This window comes from Sminthopsis crassicaudata, chromosome 2 (genome assembly GCF_048593235.1).
Source record: "Sminthopsis crassicaudata isolate SCR6 chromosome 2, ASM4859323v1, whole genome shotgun sequence".
Lineage (NCBI taxonomy): Eukaryota > Metazoa > Chordata > Mammalia > Dasyuromorphia > Dasyuridae > Sminthopsis > Sminthopsis crassicaudata.
The window spans coordinates 387,888,622-387,909,815 of record NC_133618.1 but is presented as its reverse complement, the minus strand read 5'-3'; the positions used below and the strand labels follow the sequence as shown (position 1 = coordinate 387,909,815).

At 41.8% G+C, this 21,194-nt stretch overlaps 1 long non-coding RNA gene across 1 annotated transcript; it reads right to left on the bottom strand.

The window, feature by feature from the left end:
• Positions 1-8,170: 8,170 nt before the first annotated feature.
• Positions 8,171-13,033, bottom strand: LOC141556781 (uncharacterized). Its single transcript, XR_012486639.1, has 4 exons — positions 12,790-13,033; positions 11,225-11,501; positions 9,616-9,741; positions 8,171-8,252 (listed from the first exon to the last, which is right to left on the bottom strand). It is a non-coding gene; the product is annotated as an uncharacterized LOC141556781 (long non-coding RNA).
• Between the last annotated feature and the right edge of the window lie 8,161 nt (positions 13,034-21,194).

Below are 21,194 nucleotides of genomic sequence, written 5' to 3'. Positions count from 1 at the left end.
TTTTTTTTCCTTTTGATCTGATAGCTGAAAAATACAGAAATATGTTTATGAAATAAATAAATAAATTGAACTTTTCCCTTAAAATGAGTAGAAAAGAAAAAGGCCTTTACAACTTTGGATGGTATGAGTAAACATGGTATCACAGAATGTCAGAGCTAAAAGTGAGGGCCCTTGGAAATACTTGGTTCCAACCCCTCTTTTACAGTTAAGGAAACTGAGGAAGGAGATGGAAATTATCTAAGATCACACACAAATTAGTAACAGAGCCAGAAACCTAGGCCTCCTGCCTTTCAGCTCAGTGAAAGCCAGATAGTTACAAAGTATGGGAGAACTAGAGGTGAAAACCCCTGCAGATAGAAGCTATCCTTAAAGACACTAAGGACCCTAGGCCTTCCTGGCTAACCCACTCAGTTTTTTGTTGTTTTGGGGAGTTTTTTGGTTTGGTTGTTTGTTTTTGCTAATCTTATCTAAATGCTTATTGGACTGCTAGTGTGATATATCTGATTCTTTCTATCTCTATGTCTCCCTGTCTCTCTCTGTTTCTCTGTCTCTGTCTCTCCATCTCTATCTGTCCCTGTCTGTCTCTTTCTCTGTTTCTGTCTCTGTAATCTTTCTCTGTGTCTATGTCTGTCTCTGTCTCTCTTTCTGTCTCTGTCTTTCTGTCTCTCACTCTCTCTGTCTCTTTCTCTCCCCTTCCCTTTCTTCAACCCCAATGACCCTTCCTGTCTACCAGAATCTCTGGGGATGGTAACCCAATTAGCATCCCCAAGGAAGAAAGTGCTTAAATCTTTTGCCTCCCTTCCTTGGTACCAGTAAACATCTCCATTTCCTCAACCTCTGCTTTTCCAGTGCTATCCTCCCCAAGAATCACTTTTAGCAATGAATCAGCTTAATAATGGGAACACCAGGAAATCCAAGACAGGGAGACAGATACAGACATGCTTAATCAGGGATAAGGGTCTAGGTAGGGAAGAATAGGGAGAACAGCCTTGGTGTGGGAAATAACCTTGAATTGTTTATACATCATTTAGTAAGTTAAATGCTACCACCATCACCCTTCTCCTACTCCCACCCTCTCTCACAAATCCAGTCAGGGTAGCCAAGTACAAGGCAGTAAATATTGACAGGAAAATATTTTTAGCTGGTGAGGTCAGAAAAGAAGACAAGAAACAGATAACATTGACCAGGAAAAGATGTCAAGGCAAGATTGGAACCCAGCTCCTCTGACTTCCCAGTCATGCTCTTTCCATTGCCCCATGCTTTCTTCAGGTGAAGAAGGAAGAAGGAAGGGAGGAAGAAGAGATAATTCAGACAGACAAGCAAAGTCGAGGAGATAAGACGACATTGCTCTACATCAGTGTTTCCCAAAGTGTGGTACGTGTACCCCCAGGAGTCCGGGAAGAGTTTGGTGGGAGTTCACATTGTACCAGAGTTTGGTGGGGATATGCACTGCACCATGCTTAGCTGTGCCTAATTCTACGTTCTCATGAGTCAAGTCAAGACAGTCTTGTGAGGCATGAAATGGTCTGGTGTGACCTGGCGTGAATATACCGCACTTCGTTACAGAGACAACTCACTTCGTTAATAGTTAGTGCCTTCTCAGGCATCTGTGTATTTTTAGCTTTTGTGTGATTTTTCTTATAGGAAAGGTTTATTATGTGCTTTAGTAAGTCCCACTGATTTTGATTATTTTTATAATAGAAGGATGAAATTGTTTGTGCTGAGATAACAGATAGTCATAATTTGGTTCCCTGGTTGTTAATTTTAATCTGAGATGCGGTTCCACATCCAATAATCTGTTCCTTTTTTTTCAACTTAATGTCTACAAATGCTGAAAAAGCAACTTCACATAAATATGAAGTTGGAAAAGGAAGATGTATTTCAGAACTTTTTCTGTTAAAACAGGATACACATGTTGCATTTGTAACCAGAGTGATGTTAAAGTACACTCCTTATGTTTATTCTTCAAGAATCCATCTGAAGTCAATTCCAACAATTGCTCTTCTTCCGCATTCAACAAACCTTCTGGCATGTATTTATATTTTAGTATGAATAATTTTATTTTTTGTTTAATATTATTTTGTGTATGTACCAAAAAAATAAAAAATAAATACATTTTGAGTGTTATTAAAATACATCCTTTTTTTGACAAGGGGTACTCAATGTTATGAAAATTATGAAAGGGGTACACATATATCAAAAGTTTGGGAAACACTGCTCTACATGACTATTGATTAGAGAAATGCAGATTAAGACAACTGAAGTGTTACCTCACACCTGTAAGATGAGTTTAAATGACAGGAAAATTTAATGATAAATGTCTGAAGAACAATTTGGAACTATGCACAAAGGGCTATAAAATTACATATACAGTTTGATCCATCAGTCTCATATTGAGTCTGTATCCCAAAGAGATAATAAAAAAATGGAAAAGAATCCACATGTGCAAAATGTTTGTAGTGGCAAGGAACTAGAAACCAAGTGGATGCCCATCAGTTGGTGAATGGCTGAATATATTATGGTATATGAAGGTAATGGAAAATTATTGTTCTATAAGAATGATGAGCAATCTGATTTCAGAAAAGTCTGGAAAGATTTAAATGAACTGATGCTGAGTGAATTAAACAGAACCAGGAGAATATTGTACACAATAATAAAAATAAATGATGATCAACTGTGATGGACTTGACTCTTTTCAACAATGAGGTGATCCAAGGCATTTCCAATAAACTTAGCATGGAAAATGCCAATCATATCCAGAGAGGAACTATGCAGACTGAATATGTATTGAAGCATAGTATTTTCACCTTTGTTTATTTGTTTTTTCTTTCTCGGTTTTTTCCCCTTTTGGTTTGATTTTTTCTTGCACAACATGGCAAATATGGAAATACCTTTAAAAGGATTGTACATATTTAACCTATAGCAGATTGCTTGCTGTCTAAGGGAGAGGAGGGAGAGGAAATGGAGAAAAATTTGGAACACAAAGTTTTATAAAAATGGATGTTGAAAACTATCTTTACATGTATTTGGAAAGATAAAATATTGTTTAGGATTGTACAAAAATAAATAAATAAAAGCATTAAATTCTCCAGAAAGAAAGAAAGGAAGGAAGGAAGGAAGGAAGAAAGAAGGGAAGGGAGGGAGGGAAGGAAAGAAAGAAGTGAAGGAAGGGAGAAAGAAAGAAAGAAAGAAAGAAAGAAAGAAAGAAAGAAAGAAAGAAAGAAAGAAAGAAAGAAAGAAAGAAAGAAAGAAAGAAAGAAAGAAAGAAAGAAACGAAGGAAGGAAGGAAGGAAGAAAAAAGAAAAAAGGAAGGAAGGGAGGAAGAAAAAAGAAAAAAGGAAGGAAGGGAGGAAGAAAAGAAAGAAGTGAGGAAGAACAAAGAAAGAAAAGAAGAAAGGGAGGAAGGAAGGAAAAAGACAGCATTTGGGGGAAGAGCTAAGAAAAGAGGTGGCAAAGAACTCCGAATCACATCAATTCTGTCCCCTGAACACTCTCTCTGTGGCTGCCATTCCTGATAAGGAAGCAACGGTGATGTGTAGGGTGGGGAAAGGTCTGTATTTAGATCAGAGGCCCTGAATTCAGGTCTCATTCTGCCTTTTACTGTTTTCTCTGGTACTCTCCAACATGTCTTCCTTACCCAGGAAAGTCATTATTGAGAAATTTCATTCTGCTGCAAGATTTGATCTGCCTGGTACTAACATCCCATCCCTCTGCCTCTCTCCTTGGACACTATGACTGAACAGCAGGGCCTTGGGCTCCAGGTCTCTATTTAAAGAGGGGACAAAGCAAAATTTTTCTTCTCATTTATCATCAGTTATATATGCTGCTTTTGAAGTTATGTCCCCCCCCCCCCTCCCCAGTAGACTATAAGCTTCTTCAGAGCAGGGACTGGTTATGTTTTTAGTGCTTAGCACAGAGACTGACCCATAGCAGGCACTTCATATTGATTGATTGATTTGTGATATTGAGTAAGTCATTTAATCTGACACTGTTTTCTCATTTTTTAAATGAGAGAGTTTGGCCTTGATAGCCTCCGAGGTCCTTTTTAGCCCTGAATCTATGGGTCCTAATGACCTACCACCACCAGACTGCCTCCTAGACTAAGGACCTTCCATCTTTTTGAGCCAGTTGTAGTCAGGTATTGTCAAATGTATCCCCACCTCCACCCCAATCACCAGTCTTTGCCTCTGCCAGGCTGCCCCTGCCACTGCCGCCACCCACGAACACACCCTTTATCAGAGACAGAAATTAATTTCCCCTTGGCATAAACTGGTTTTGATGAGCCCATGTCTCTGGCTATTTATCATGGTTGTCGCTGAGAGGGAGGGAGAAGCATGACTTATGGGTATACTCACCCTGGTCTCTGCACTGCCTCTAATGGCTCCATCTCTGTCCCCCTAAATCAGTCCACAGGCAGGGAATGGGTCTCATGGGATTTACATTTGGGGGGAGGGGACCAGGAGGTGCAGTCCTCCTCCCAGATGCCTTGGGTAGGAGTTGGAGGCCACAGTGCAGGCTGAAATAGAAACAGGAGGTGACTTCATCTGAGTGCTGTTCTCTCTTAATCCTGGCATCCTTGGGCATCAAATTTTATTTGCACTTGTTCCATATCTTCCTTGATGTCCACGAGGGTGGAGGAATTGATTGCTAAAAGGTGGGGGCTCAGCCCATAAGAAGTTTTGAAAACCCCCTCTCTTGCTCTGATCTTTGTAAAAAACCCCTTCCCCAGATAGACATCTGGTTTCCTATCCTCTCTCCTTCCCCTGTTCCTTATCTACCCTCCCCATTCCCAGACTCCTCACCGGGTTAGGCTCTGTGACTCCCTGCAGTGGTCTCCTCCCAGGGAAGAGCTCCCTGCTGTGGGCAGCAGATGAAGTGGTTGTCATCCAATCAGCATTTTCCAGGTGGCAATGTCACCATGAAACCCTTATTTCCTGGGGACAGGATCCCAGGGGGCCAAAGTGGTCTTTGACCTATTCCTACCTCTCCTTTCTGCAACGCTTCTTCCCATCCCATTCCCCTAGTCTAAAGCCTATCTATTCTTTCTTACTCTCAGAGTCCTGGGACTAATCCTTGGTTCAGCATTTTTACCTGATGAAATTTAAGATGTTCTTCCTGCCAAGGAGGGGAATTTATATTATTTGTATTTTAACAAATCCCACATCAAGTCCCAATGAAGCTCCAATAGTAGAATTTCAGGTTTTCTGGCAGGCATTTGGGGACTTGAAAGGGGGCACTTCCTAGGAACATTCATGGAATCTTATGTATCTGAGATATTCTTTACTCCAAGATGTTAAAAAAAAGTAGGTGTTGCATCAGACTTCCACTCAGGAAGATTTACATCTACTGGCTGGGTGACCCTGGGCAGGTCATTTAACCCCTCTGAGAATCCCATTTTTCTCATATATAAAATGTGAATAATAATATATGTCATGTTTCGGCATTATTATGAAATGTGAAAGAAATAATATTACAATAATTACACCTATTTCTCAGAGTTGTTGTGAGAATAAAATGAGCTAACATTTATAAAATGCTTTTCAAACTCTAAAAGCCTATATTAATAGTAATAATAAAGATAATTTATGTAATGGATATATACATATTATGTGTGTATATGTATGTTCAATTCTATCATTTCATTCATGTCTGACTTTATGACCCCATTTGGGGTTTTCTTGGAAAAGATCCTGGAATGGTTTGCCATTTCCTTCTCCAGAGAATTTTACAGATGAGGAAACTAAGGCAAACAAGGTTAAGTGACTTGGTTAGGGTCGAACAGCTAGGAAATGTCTGAGGCTGAATTTTAATTTAGGTTTTCCTAATCTTCCTGATTTCAGGCCTGCTACTTTGTCACCTAGCTAATAAATGTGTGTGTATATGTATATACACACAATACACAAAAAGGAAATAGCTCGCCACTCTACTATCTTTGCCAAGAAAACCCCAAAAAGTGGTCATAAAGAGTTGGATGTGACTGAAAAACAATTAAACAACAAATAATGTGTGTTTTACTTTAATGAGCATATGCATATAGCACATTAAAGTTTGAAAAGTGCTTTACAAATATTATTTCATTTGATCTTCACAACTGCCCCTAGAAGATTAATGCTATTATTATCCCCATTTTACAAATGAAGAAACTGAGATTGACAAGTTATATGATTTGCTCAGGGTCATCCAGCTCATAAATGTCTAAGACTGGATTTGAACTCAGGTTTTCCTACCTCCTACTCAATCCTCTGAAGTCCCTAGCTGCTTCTTAAATGTCAGCTTCTATTATTTCCCCATGAGGTGTCCTCCCTGAGTATTTTTCCTGAATGAGTCAATGATCATTCCCATTCAATTCAAGAAACACTAAGTGTCTGCTATGGGACAGCTAGGTGACTCCGTGGGTAGAGCAGGAGCCTGGAGTGAGGAAAACCTGAGTTCAAATCCAGTCTTAACATTTATGAGCTGGGTGACCCTGAGCAAATTATTTAAGCTGTTAGCCTCTGCTTCTTCATCTGTAAAATGAGAATAATAATAGCACCAAGGACCAAATGAGACATTTGCAAAGCACTTAGAATAGTTCCTGGAACAAAATAAGTGCTACCTAAATGTTAGACATTAGAGAATTATGTAAGGCACTAGGAGGGGGAGATAATGCAAGTAAGAAATTAGACAGTCCTTGCTGTTCAGTACCATCTAATGGGAAACTACATAGCAGAGAGTGTAATCTAGTCAATGCCTAGGAGAGGTACCAAGTGACAAGAGAGATCTGAGGATGGAAATCTATCTCTTCTCAGTCTTCTGTGGTTCTATTTGTAGGTCAGCTGGATCAGAACCAGAGAAGACTAGATCTTAAGGGAATCTTAGAGATCCCTTCACCTTACACTGGAGAGAACTGAGGACTTAGAGCCAAGAGCTCCTAACTCCCACTGAACAACTCCATCCCTGAAGTACCCTCAGAATGGAGGATGCTCTTTAAGTGGGGACCTATGTTTTTTAAAAATTCTGCCTCCCTGGATGGATGGTTCAATATTTATCTCAGTCACCAAATCAATACTAGCATTTCTTCTAGAAAGGTGGGTCAACTGACTCTCCCATACCTTCATTTATTGTCCCTCTGACTTCCTAAACTTCAATACCCTTTCCTTTCTACCAGTTCCCATATAACTAATCCTAAATATCTGATTTCGTGTTGTCACCATCTACTAAAATGTGGTTTCTTAACATCAGGGTCCCAGGAAACAATAAATCATCTTTTTATTCATATTCAGCTTTATTTTTTATTTTCAAATTTATTTTTATTCCTATCCAAACTATTCATATTCAATAAGCATTTGTTAAGTCATTACTATGTTCAAGGTACTCTGATAGATTCTGGAGATATGGATCCAAAATTGAAAGTCTTTGGCTCATAGGAACTTATATTCTTCAGTCATGTCTGCTCACAGTGGACCCCAGTCATGTGGACTAATTGATACTGGATACAGGGAGGCAAGGAAGGGTGGGAACAACTCCCTCTTTCCCATGATGCTCCATGGCCATCCATGGAAAAACAACAACTGCCCTTGCTGCAACCTCAGAGATGCACGAAGTACAGTTCAGATTTTGGACAAAGGTCTGAGTGGGTCTTATTTTATCCAAATGACTGCTTTGCCTGTGGCTCTGAGAGCTGGCTCAGGGTTCTTGTGACAAGCTCAGGTCTATGACATCCCCCTCCCTCTCTCCCTCGGGCCCAGCTCCCCGCTCCCTGCTCCCCGCCTCCCCATGCATCTCTCCCACCCCCTACCCAGCAGGAAAGTAGGAACAGCTCTTCAAAGCCAACAGCCTCTGAAATGAGGCCGCGTGAGATGGCGGCCACAGCAGGAGGAAAGCACCAGGCTCCCCCAGCCTCCCTCCTGTGCTGCAGTCAAGGCTGGATGGAGCCAGGCAGAGCCCAGCCAATCATCTCCTCCAGACCGGGCTGGCTAACCCCACCCTGCAGAGGCTGAGGGGAAGAAGGGAACACCAGGAAGAAGGGCACTGGGTGATGAGGAAAGAGGACCAGTTTTAGGGAAGATAGACAAGAGCTATTAAGCAAATTTGCATATGGCATTTTTGAGTGAACAGCTCAGGCACTCTTGGCCTAACTCCTCCCTTCCTGTCCCAACCTAGCTGCTTAGCCAGAGCTGTTACTTGGAGGCTGGTTCTTTTCTATCTCCAAAGACCCACAGTGAAACCAAATCAGTCGCCAGGGAGATTCACAGCATCCTGGGATGTCAGAGCTGGAAAAAAAAAAAAAACCTTAGAAACCATCCTGTTTGGGGACCCCTTGGCCTTCAGAGAGCCTGTCCATAATATCTACTGAATATGAAAAGGAATAAATTCTAGAATTTTCCATGCACAAATAGGTGAATATCTATGAAATAAAATTCTTACATATTATTTGCCTTTTTAAGGGGTGGGAGTAGACAGGAAGGACAGAAAGAATTTGAAACTCCAATTTTTTTAATGAGTGTTAATTTTTTTTTACATATAATTAGGGATTATTTGATGAAATAAAAATATATTAAGAAATACAATTCAATTAACTTTCATAAAGAAAACTTTATTTGGTACATAATTTTTTTTTCAGTAATACTATTCTTTTTGGAATATTTCAATAGGATAATGCAGTTATTTATCCAAAAGTCCCTGTACTCTTACCAAGTTCCTTATGCCCCTTGTGGGTATGCATATCCCATATAGGAAGGAAACTTTTGTTCTACTCCAATCCCCATATTTTACAGCTAAGGCCCAAAGATATTGAACTCCTTCTTGTTGGAAAGCAGTCCAGGATACTAACCCCGCCAAACACCCCATCCCTGATGAAAGAAGAAAACAAGCATTTTTTAAGCATGTACTCCTGCTATGTGCCAGGCACCATGTCAATATTATCTCATTTGAACCTCATAGGAATGCTGGGAAATAGATTCTAGGATGCTGTTATTATTCCAACTTTACAATTGAGGAAACTGAGGTTAACAGAAGTTAAGTTTCTTGTCTGAAGGCAACTTGCTCAGAGTCACTTAGTTAGTGAGTAACAGAGGCTGAATTTGAACTCAGGTCTTCCTGACTCCATAATCAGCTTTCTCCACTGCAATATCTATCTGCCTCAGGGGCCCCCTGTTATGGCAGTTAACAGGATCAGGAGAGAATCATGCAGGTCAGGGTGGAGTTGAACCATGAAGACTTTTCTGCCTTATTCAAGCTCAGGAAGATGTCCAAAAATTAATTGTCTTGCCTGTCTATATATATCCTTTCTCTAGATTTTGTCCAAAATCTCAACCAGATAGAATGTTTCCTATGGTTAATGCATAAGAAGAAGATTGCCAGCCACTGCTCACATATTTCTTCCTAAGGCCTGCCCTCCATCATTCCTAAGAGGCAGAGCCGAATAAGAAATTATGTGTGTGATGAAAACAGAGAAACATGAAAAGATCTATATGAACTGATACAGACTGATACAGTAAGCAGAGCCAAGAAAACAATATATACAATAATCACAATAATGTAAATAGAAGGAATGATGACATCAAAAAATCTAAAGTATAACAAAATTATGAAGATCAAAAAGGACTGGAATGAAGAGATAGAAGATAACCTTACCCCCTTTTCCTGCAGATGAGAGGTCCACACAGGTATTACACATTGCATGTTTTGGGACTTTTTCAATGTAACTATCAGTTGTGCTGACTTTTTTTTCTATCCAAAAAATAGTCATATGGGATAGCTCTGGGGAAAAGGGAGGAAAATTTAAGGATAAACATGGTAATGAAAACAGAAAATATCCATAAAACTTTTTTTTTTTCATCAGAACAGAGTATGCAATGGGTTGTGGCCAGCAATCCAACCTATGAGGCAGGTGTTGTGATGATACTCTAGGGATTGCCCTGAGTGGAAGCTTAGACCAGCATCTCTCTCAAATGCCCAGAAAAGAGGACTCCGATTGCCAGCTCCATCTCCTACCTGATTATTCTTTCTAGAAGCCACATATTTCCCCCTCACCAGCCTCTTCTTAGAATCTGGGAGATCCCTTGGGAGTGAGGCCCCTTTCTGTCTTCACATCATGTCTAAGACTTGTAGAGTTCAGAGTGTTACTATAAGATTTCCACATAATATCCCCAATTCCTCTGCTGCTGCTGCTACCTCTCCCTCACCCCCACTCCTGATACACACACACACACACACACACACACACACACACACACACACACACACACACACACACACAATCAGCAGTCATCCCCAAATCCTGAAGCTGAATCTAGAGGGATTGGGGAAGAGGGGTAGCTCACTGAGGCCCTATGGACTTTAAGTCTACAAAATCCTCTCTGCCTCAATCTTAATTCCAATAAACTTTTAGCAAACATTTAAACACTTACTAATAATGGATCGCAATGCTCAGAATTGGGGCAGATACTATTGCCTGACATGTCAATGTGTAAAGACACATTGAATGCACAGGAGAGAGAAGATAAGCCAGGAAAAAACTGCAAGCAAGCAGGACAGCTTTGAAAGTTACATGTTAAATTTATAAATTTTAAAAGAAAAGCTGTACATGAAGATCCACTGTTTCCTCATTTTTTTGCTTTATGTATGTGTTTATGAAAATGATGCATATAGTATATGAAAAAAACATTTTATTTGGTTTGTTGTATTTAGAATAAATGAATGGATGGATGGATGAATAAAAATGTGTATAAGACACTATCCTGCTCCCATGAAGCTAGAAATCTAGGATGTATATAGTATACACACTATACACATATATAGCTATAACACACATATACACACATATGCAACTGTAACAATGTAATTGTACTAAAAGTATGTGAATTCAGTGGCCATCTTGAAGGGAGAGGAGGAGATAAATTCTGAAAAGATTGTGGAGGTAGGATTAACAAAATTTGACATCTGAATATAATCATATTGTTTATTTCATACTTCACCTCATTTAAATTTCACGATAACCCTTCAAGGTAGGTACTATTAGTAGTCCCAATGGTGTACTGGATAAATGTTTTAACAACCAGGTCTCTGGGAAAATGTTCCATGTACAAAAATCTTTTAAGTATGATTTATATTAACAGCAAAAAAGTTAATACAAATTAAACTTTCTTAAATCTAGGCAATCAACAATAACAACAACAACAAAAATAAATAAATCAAGCATGGATTTCTAGCATTTGCCAATTTCCACAGTGTGAATACTCACACTGAAAATATGACCATCTTTGAGCTGGCTCTAGTACCCTCCTGATTATCTCTCATTTTGTTGATGAGGAAACTGAGAATGGTTCTGTGACTATACCAAGTCACACAGCTAATAAATGTCCAAGTCAAAATTTGAACTCAAAGCTTTCTTCATTCAAAGTCCATCATTCTAGCTGCCTCAGATTAATCACTGTGTCATTTAACCTCTCTCATCCTCAATCTCCCAAGGATTTAGGATAAGGAGATAGAGAATTGAGGGTGACTCAGAGGTTGTAAACCTGAACAAATAGAGAAATAGACAAAATTTGTTAGAGGAATGGATGTATTTAAGGAACGATCCCTACAAAACCGTCTCTGAGGTGGGAAAGTGACGGCAGATATAAATGCAAGGAACACTCTTGGAAAAGGTTTGCTTCTTCCAAACAACCCTGAATCTCTAGACCTGTTGGGGAGATGTACCATTCTATTTTGGTGCCACCTTGATTTTCCCTCATAAACTATAGAGAGTATTTCTTCAAACATATACCCATTCTGTAATAAACAGAGAATTCTAAGTCCTTAGGATTTCAGAAATCCATTGTCTTTCTAAGGGGAGTGGTACCTCATGGAGTCCAGACAATCTCCCCAATACCTCTTTTATAAATATATGCTGTTGTGAAAAAAAAGGGGCTCTTTCTACCTGTTCCCTAACACTGGAACCTAGAGATTTGGCGGTGGATGGATTCCGAGGGGAGAACAGCCTCAGGGCTCAGGAAGAGCAGATGGGTGACTGCAAAAAGAGACTAGAGAAAGACAAGAGTCCTAAGCAGCCAGACAAAGGATGACCCCAGGCAGGGCCAGGCCACCCCCCTTCTTCCCTGCTCCCCCCTCCCCTGCTGTCTGCGGCAGGCGGCTTGGCAAGGAGTATGAGCCAAGCCTGAGTTCCTGCAGAGCGTGCTTAATGCAGAGCCGGTGACATTTCTGCCGTCAGAAGCAAAACAGGAACCCGGCCATTTTGATTGAGGGCGACCAGATCACGTTGGCAATTTAATCAGATTAGAGTGTTAAGGTTTTGGCCAAGAAGTGGGTTCCTATAGTCTCTCAGCCCTATCTGGTTTTCCATCATTCCCCCTGGGAACAATCAGGGCCTTGAGCTCCTCACCTGGCATTCATTTTTGATGCCCAAGGACCCCAACATAATTTGTAGCCCCCTGATCAAATGGTCCAAGGGACAGCTGAATATGAGGTTTTAGATAATCTAAAATAGAATGTGGGTGGGTGGTGGGAAAATATCTATAAACCCTTTGGCTCTTACAAAAAAAAAAACACCCTAAAATATACCCCTTTTTCCATCAAAAGCCAATTAATCTCCTAGGGTAGAAATTTGAATCCTTCCCCATCTGTCTAATTCTCTCCGTAAAAATCATGGGTAAAATAAAGCTCATTCTGGACCAAAATTTTTTTTTCACTTGGGTTCCATGAATTTGTTTGATATTTTGATAAGCTGTATTTCAGTAGACTTGGTTTTCTTTATAATCCTATGTATTTTATCTTATGCATTTAAAAACATTCTGAAAAGGGGCTCACGTTTTCTCCAGACTGCCAAAGAGGTCCACATTACAAAAAGTTCAGAACCCTTGTTCTAGACAAGGAGCTGCAGATTAATAGAGCTAGAAGAAACACAGTATGAGGTAATGGAAAGAATTCTGGATTTGTGCTCAAAGGACTCCAGTTCCAAGCCTAGTTCTGCTACTTAGCTGTATGATTTGGGCTAAGATTTAACTGAACCTTAGTTTCCCGAGATGAAGAATGAGGAAGTTGGGCTAGATTTTTTTTTAAAGTCCTTTCTAACTCTAAATCCCATTTTACACAGGAGAAATATGAAACCTTAGAAAAAGACTTATCCAAGATCTCACAGTTTCAGAAGCACACACGCATAACCCATATAATTGAGGACAATGGGAATTTGGGAATTAGCATGTCAGAAAAATAACTTGGGAGTCTAATGGTTAGAAATTACCCTTTACACCTGACCCCCAAGTGCTGAGAGGAAAAATAAATGTAGGAAGAGGGTGGGACGCTAGTATTCCTGCTGCTGTTGATGCTGCTGCTGCTGTTTCCAAGTCACCAGCACCATTTAGCAATTAGAGGGTTAAGTTTCCTCCCCGTACTTGCTGCATTAACTGGAAAGGAATGAAGTGTCAACTATGTTCTCACCACAGCGGGCTGTTGGATAGCAACCCCCCCCTCCTTCAACCAACCCACCCCTCCTCCCCTCCCACTCCCCCCTCTGAGCGCGGAACGCACACCTCCCACTGCTTCGCCCAAATTATTCCCGATCCTCCAGGGACTCAGGATGCCAGACGAAATCGGCAGCCTGGCTCTGATTCATTGCAGAAGGATGCGGATGTAATATTCCCTCCTTCCCCAGGCTTTCTCGGCCAGGTCTGCGCCCCTGAGCGACCACTGGCCTGAGTTTATCCGGGAATGGGGTTCTAAAGAGCCTGAGGACGCGCCTGTACATGGCCTGGAGCGGGGGGGAAACAGCCCTCTTCTCTCCCTGGGTTCCCAACACCTCCTCCCCCCTCCGCCGTCGCCCCCCAGTTCCTGGGCTCTGCGGAAGGCAGGCCTGGGCGCGCTAATTAGCTTCCTATTTCGCAGTAAATAGGTCTGATTGGCGGTAATTTCCTGGCTGAGCCGCCGGCCGGGGATCGTTTGTCTCCGACGCTTGTGAACGCCGGGAAGGTGGGATGGGAACCTGGATCAAAGGCAGCTTTCCTTTCCCCCCACTAAGCTAAGCAGGCCTGAAAACCGGTTTGAAATGCTTTCTAAGCCCCCCCCCCTTTTTTTTATTTATAGTGCACGGTCTCCATGGCAACCGCGGAGGAGGTCACGGTAGCTAGGCCCCCGCGCGTCACCCCGCGCTGCTTGCCAACGGCCTCCGGGATTATGGTCTCGAAGACGTTCCCGCCCCTAGTGAGGGGGTGGGTGGGGGCAAGAAGAGCCTTAGACCCAAAGAGTCCCGAATGGGCTGGCGATGTAGTGGGTTGCCCTCAGCCCCAGAGGACCATTGGGAACCTAGCTAAAATGCAGTGCAAGGAAGATGATAACCCTCTGGTCCCTGCAGAAAGCTTGGTGAAGGCGATGGGGCAAGACGTGGGCCCCTTGGGAACCAGAAAACCCAGTGGTTAATCCAGGCATAGATAGTATAGAATGAAATGAGCAAATTTGGAAAGCCCAGCCCCAGGACTGAAAGTTAGATTCTCTAGCAGCTATTCAAGCTCCCTAGTGGTTTTATAGCATAGATTATCTAGACAGCATTACCACTGTCACATAGTACAGATAGAAAAACTGAGGCCTGGAGAGATGGAGTGATTGCCCAAGGTTGCACAGTTTAATCAGTGGCAGAAGCTACACTACAGTAAAAATTTCCTGATTACCAGGGTATAGATATTTCCTCTTTATGGGTTTTCTACATTTTAATGACAGCCCCAGTCCCCTCCCTGCCCCGTTTCATCCCAAAGACCGAAGTGCTGTACTATTCTTGGCTCAGATCCCAACTCCCCACCCTTATTCTGGACAATATGGCCCCAACCCTAAAAAAAGTGGGAAATTCCCCGCAGTGCAGGCATAGGATGACCGTAGTTTGGTGGATTGGCTGGAAGCGATCACCGGGGAATACATTTATATGCACGAATTAGTATCTATACATGGCAAACAGGCAGTGTATTGTAACCCAAAAAACAGAGTTTGGAATGAACTGGTTTCAAATCCTCCCGGGCAATTTGGACAGGCCACTTTTCCTCTCGAGGGTGCAATTTTCCCCATCTGCTTTCAAGGGTTTCTTTTAGTCCTAAATCCTATATACTTATAACTTTATGCTAAGAAATTCGTGCATGTTCTCACAAACAAGCTATGATCACGTGTGTACACGAGTGGTTCCGAGTTGGTGGACGCTTAGGATGCGTATAGATGCCCTCTAGTTTCCGCATGTACCCCATAAGTCTGTGTGTCGCTGGCAGGGCCAGAGTATGCCTACCTCCTGCAAAGCGGGCTCATTATCACCTCCCTGATTAAGGCCAGCTCTGCAGAGGCAGGGAGCCGGCGAGCCGCAGAGAGCCCGGCGCCGCGCTCAGCAGCCCTAGAGGAGCCCGCGCCAGCCCGCCCGCCGCCTGGAGCGCGGACAAGCGGAGGCCTGGAATCTCTACAGCCCACTGCGTCCGCACATGAAGCCCTGGAAACCCGGCTCCCCACAGCCATCGCCCGCCCCAGGCCTACTAGCTCCATAGCAACGGCCTCCTATCCTTTTCCCTCCTTCCCCACCCCCATTCCTGGCCCCAGGAGCACCTGCCCTGCTGCGACTGGGGAGACCCTGGGGAGCTGGAGAGGAGTGATTAGATGGGAAAGGTGGAGGAGAAGGGATATCAAGTAGTTCTGTAGTCCCATCGGATGCTGCTTCAGGGGCTAGGCGGGGACCGCTTCCGCCCCACTTCCTCCAGACCCTTACGGTCTCTCCAATTCTCTCTCCACCGCCACCACCGTTCCCAAACCCTAGCCAGGCTGGAGTAGGGGATGGGGGAAGGGGATAGGGAGGGGAGGACAGGCGAATTGCTGTTCTTGGCCCAGTTGTCAAGGTCTCTTCAAATCATTGCGAGGCAGGAAGTCTCAGACCCTATTGTGGCCGAGATCCTGGCTCCGCCGCAGTCCTGAGTGGGGAGTGGGGAGGCAGAAAATTCTGAGTGATTATCCAAGTTGACTCTCTGCATGTAGTGCGTGGGAGAGAAGCGAGCCAGCCATGCAGGGGTTAACCAAGCACCCTAGAGGATTTTTCCAAAGCTCTGCAGGAGCTGGCGGACTAGGCTCGAGGCTCCAGCTGACCATGTGACCTCAGAGAGAGGCCTCAGAGCGCCTACTCCGAGGCCGAAACGAGGCTCTTGGGTTCATTAATCCGGAAAGAGACGTTCTCCCCAGCTCTGGCTACACTGGGCAAGGTCCCTGGTCTTTGCCCCAGCCGGGTTGGGTTCCCTCAGCCCAGCCCGGCCCATCACAGCCCGGGTTTTCCATCCGGCTCCAGCTCAGCAGTTGTCAGGGGACCAGGCTGACCTTCCTGAGCTGGGAGTTTCAATTAGCCGCAGATCAGATAAGCAGGCCAGGACGGTATCTCCTGGACACCGCGGCTTTTACTCCGCCTCCGCCCCCTCCCGGCTCCAAACGGGGTCCAGATGATAGAACAATGAGCTTAGGCGCTTCCTAGGGAAGCAGGTTCCACCTGCAGCTGTGGGGAGCAAGGTTATCAACAAAGAATTTCCCCTACCTGGAGCGGGGAGGCCTGGGGCATGCTACCCCTTGGGGATAGAAACAAAAGGAGAGGCCCGCCCCCTCCCTGAACTGGTTCTAGCTTGCCTGGGGATTTCGAGACTAGCCTAATGATGGTAGCCCTACTGCACTCAGTTTGTCCCCTCCTGTGTCGCTAGGCAGACCAACCCTAAGCAGAGGTAATTTCATAAAGATCACTTAGTAATTCATATATATAAAACACTGTTTTCCCCTCTACTAATTAGTGAGGTTAGAATCATTCCATTTTGCAAACGAGGAAATGAAGCCGTGAAAAAATATGTCCAAACAGTTCCTAAACTTCAAAGCTGGGATTTGAACCCAGAGCTCTAGTCCAAGTCTTGCCGTTCTTTCAAAATTCATTTTCTTATCCATTATTAGCATCTTTATTTTCCTAAAGGCAGAGTGGGAATAGATGGAAACAAGAGATAGGAAGTCCCTTGAGGTATTAATCTTTGGGTCTTATATATCCTGCACATACCTCAAATGCCCAGCACAGTACACAGTACATATTTCAATATCTCCAGGGATGCAAATAATGGAATACTAAAATCTCTGGGGAGTCAAAATTACTGATTCCATTTCCTCCCCCCCCCCAAAAAAAAGGTCAAAGGAGAAATATATCATCAATGAAATTCAGATCAAAAAAAGCATGTTCAAAGACTACAAGGTATCATAAAGAAATGCATGACTAGAAAAGATGGTGGGCTGGTCTTAGACTTTGGTGGATAAGAGGTATGGGTGTTCTGTTTGTTGCATTATTCTCCACATTATGTACAGAGATCTAGAAAAAAAAATCCTCAGCACTTTCAGTGGAAAAGAAGGCAGAAAGGAAGAAAGGCAGGAATATATGAAAGAAAAAAGGGAGGGAAAGAAGGGAAAAGAATGTATTTACTATGTACTCTCTGTGCCAAGCACTAGGAATAAAAATACAAAAGAGCAAAATACTGTCTACCCTCCAGAAGTTTACATTCTAAGGAGGGAGAAAAATACATGTAATTGAGTGGTAGCTAAGGAAAAGTATCTTGGATAAAGACTTCAGAGGGATGTCACATGAGTTACCTGAGAAACTGGTTGACACATCCTTCCTAGAAATGGTAATATTGATTTGATTATTATGAAAATCTGGATCTGGAAAAGGGGAAGAATTGTTTTGAAATATAAAGTGAATACTCACCAATCAGAAGCCCAGGGTGGAAACTTCTGGGTTAGAGGTTGAACTTTGAAAGAAAGCTTGAAGAGGTCTAGGAAATATGAACAATTTATGGGAAGCTGTGTAAAGACTAAGTTTCAGATGCTCTATGATGTTCACTTTTGGAGCATAACAGAATCCTAGAATTTGAATTGGAAGGGACTTTAGAAATCCTCTAGTTCAAAACATAAACAAAAGGATCCTACAAAGTGGTCATGTAGTTTCCACTAAAAGACCTAAAAGGGAATACAAGAACCTTCCATCTTTCTAGGTGCCTGTTCCTTTTTGAACAGTTCTAATTGTGAAACAACTGTAATACAGTGGATATAATATCCACTGAGTTCTAATCCTACCTCAAGACACTTTACTAGCTGTGTGACTCTGAGCTTCTCTAAGACTCAGTTTCCAAATATTACCTATCTCACAATTTTGTTGTGAGGATCAAAAAAATACACAGAGGTAGCTAAGCAGGAAGTGAATTGACCACCATCTCTGGGGTCAGGAGGATCTTCATTCAAATTTGACCTCAGACACCAGCTGTGTGATCCTGATAAGTCACTTAAACCCACTGCCTCCATACCCTGTCCCAAAAGTGATTAATGTCAAACACTTTGCAAACTTACAATTCCATATAAATGATAGTTAATAATTTCTATTATTTTTATTCTGATACTGAACTTTACTTTGCCTCTTTGTAACTTTTATCGCTACTCTCCCTAGCTTTTGCCCTTTAGAATGAAAAAAAAAAAAAACAAATCTGCTCCCTTATCCACATGAGAGCTTTTCATATATTTAAATATAGTTCACATGTCCTACCTGAGTCTTCTATTCTCTAGACTAAAAATAACCAGTTTCTTCAAATGATGCCTATATAATATGGCCTCAAGACCCTTTCACTATCTTGGCTTCATTTGTCTGTAGGTTCTCAAGTTATCAATGCTCTTAAATTTGCGAAATGAGTACATACTCCAGATGAAGTCTAAAGAGAGAGGAATGCATTGTAACTATTACCTCCCAATTTCAGGAAATTATGCCTTTCTAAATGAAGACCAAGCTTTTTTGGATGCCATTTCATATAACCTACTTATTGAACTTATAGCCCACTAACCCCCTCCGCCCAGGCTTTTTTTTTTTTCTTCAGAATACCTAACCATCCCATCTTGTACATGTAAAACTGATTTTTTTTCTACCCAAGTATAAGTTTCCATTTGAATTTCACTTTATTAGATTCATCCCTACGCTCCTTCTTCTGTGCCTGAAATATTGTTCTTGTGGGTTTTTTTTCAAAGAGAACCAATAATATCACAGGAAGATGTTTTGATTTATTCCAAATTGTATTTAAATGAAGTAGAGTTGTTTAAAGTCATCAACCTCACTTTCTGTTTCAGACTCATGTAAGTTCAGTGGCAAAACAAAAATCCAGATGATTGGAGATGGCCAGGATGCAGTGGATGACCTTGGCTCCTTTGATGTCTGATCAAACTCCAAACACTCTACCATGCTTGCTTCAGCTGTCTTCATGGCTGTCGGAACAAACTGTTTTCATCCACCAATTCTGACAAGGAAAATTTTCACATGTTTGGGGATGGCATCCCCCTAATTTGCCACTGGGTTTGGGACCTGTTGGTTACCCTATATCAACCTGGTTTAATCCATCTGCTGATGAGACAGTTTTACACTATGTAGTACAGCTTGTTGGAGTTAAAGGTGAGAGTGGGGTGAAGATGGCATAAAAGATGGATGAGCAGCCCTGAAAAGGGTTCAACCTGGAATATAGTGGAAAGAACATTGGCTCTAAAGATAGAGGATCTGGACTCAAACCTTACTTTTGGCACATATTACCTGAGTAAACTTGAACAAGTCACTTAGCTTCCCTGGGCTTTAGTTTCCTCATTTGTAAAATGAGAAAGTTGGACTAGATAATTTCTATAATCCCTTTCAGTTCTAGGTCTATGAATATATAAGATCTTCAATGCATCAGAGTGATTTCATTCAGGTATGCCATCCATGAGTGTACATAATAACCCATCCATGCTTTTCCTTATTGGAGGATTTTTGTCCACATTCTTCCACATCTGCACCATAGAATTTCTCCTGAACATAGATGAAGGCCTTATTCTAGGTTTTCTTCTAGGTATTAAGTTTTTACAATCATCCAACTTTTCACATCCATCCTTTTAAAACATGAAACCCATTTATTTTCCTCATCATACACATTCTTGTTGTCTTCTTGCACAATTTATTATTGGTGTAACAGAGGATGGATGTACAGCTTTGAGTGTCTTGATGAGTCAGACAGAGCATGAACAGCTCTTCTTCGTTCCAATCCCAAATGTGGAAATTTGGGAGCTTCTTATAGGCTGTGATGAATCAGGAATTAGTATTATGTGATGAAGAAAAGTCTTCCAATTGTCAAAAAAGTTGGAATAACTCAGGAGGTGCTGAACTGGAACTAAATGTGCATTCAAAAGGGATAACCTGCCTACCTCTAGATCTCTTTTCCTTATTAACCAGGAGTAAAGCAAGATTGTTTTAGGCTAACACATGGCTCTTCTGTTTATTTGTAGTTATACTTTTCTGACCTTAAGGAATAAGTATTTTGAGATGGAAGTCCCTAGGCAACCAAAGGAGTCTAGGGGTCCCATCAGACATCCCACAAGTGACCAGAAGTGATGACTATGTTACTTAGAGAGTAGCAACCAATGATAAATTTTCTGCAGATTGATATGAAAAGAGTCACCTTCCTGAAGTGGCTTTAAGAAGCATGACCCTTAGAGAAAGGCCAACTAAAATGGAACTAACACTTAGAGATCAGCAGAGAACTATACTAAAATGGAATTTAATAAGGATGCTATAAAAGAAAAAGGGCTTTCTGAACCAAGAGACAGCAAGTGCTACATGTATTTGTTGCATGTATTCTCTACTTCTCCACCTCACTAGCATTATGCTTTCCGTTTGAGTTTCCTCTCAATAAAGATTTTATGTGTGTTGCAAGGAGAGAGTCTGTTTCCTGAAAGGGAAGAATATCTAAATAGCAACTATTCTTACTATACCTTCTCAGTAAATCTCTTTTCTAAAAGCTAATAGAATTCAACTGTTTTTGATTTATAATAGGATTGTACTGGTGGGGGCCCAGGAACTATAATGTTATAGATAATTCCTCAGGATGACTTTGAGAATCCTGAGTATAACAGCAGCTACCAACCTTAACCTGTGAGTATGAGCACCTAGTTGGGGCAGTGATCTCTGAAACAGGATGCTATATTGGTAACATGTTGTTTCTTGCAATAACCAGTGACCTTTGAGCTACCTACAACTTTGACTCTTCAAAAATTCAAAACTTCTCCAATGTCTTCTACAAAAAAAATGCCTTTTTATTCCTACTTTCCTTGTGCCTTTCCCCCTAGTTACTTTTTCTTTAGTTTGTATATATTTAGTTTGTCATTTAGCTATTTCAGTTGTGTCC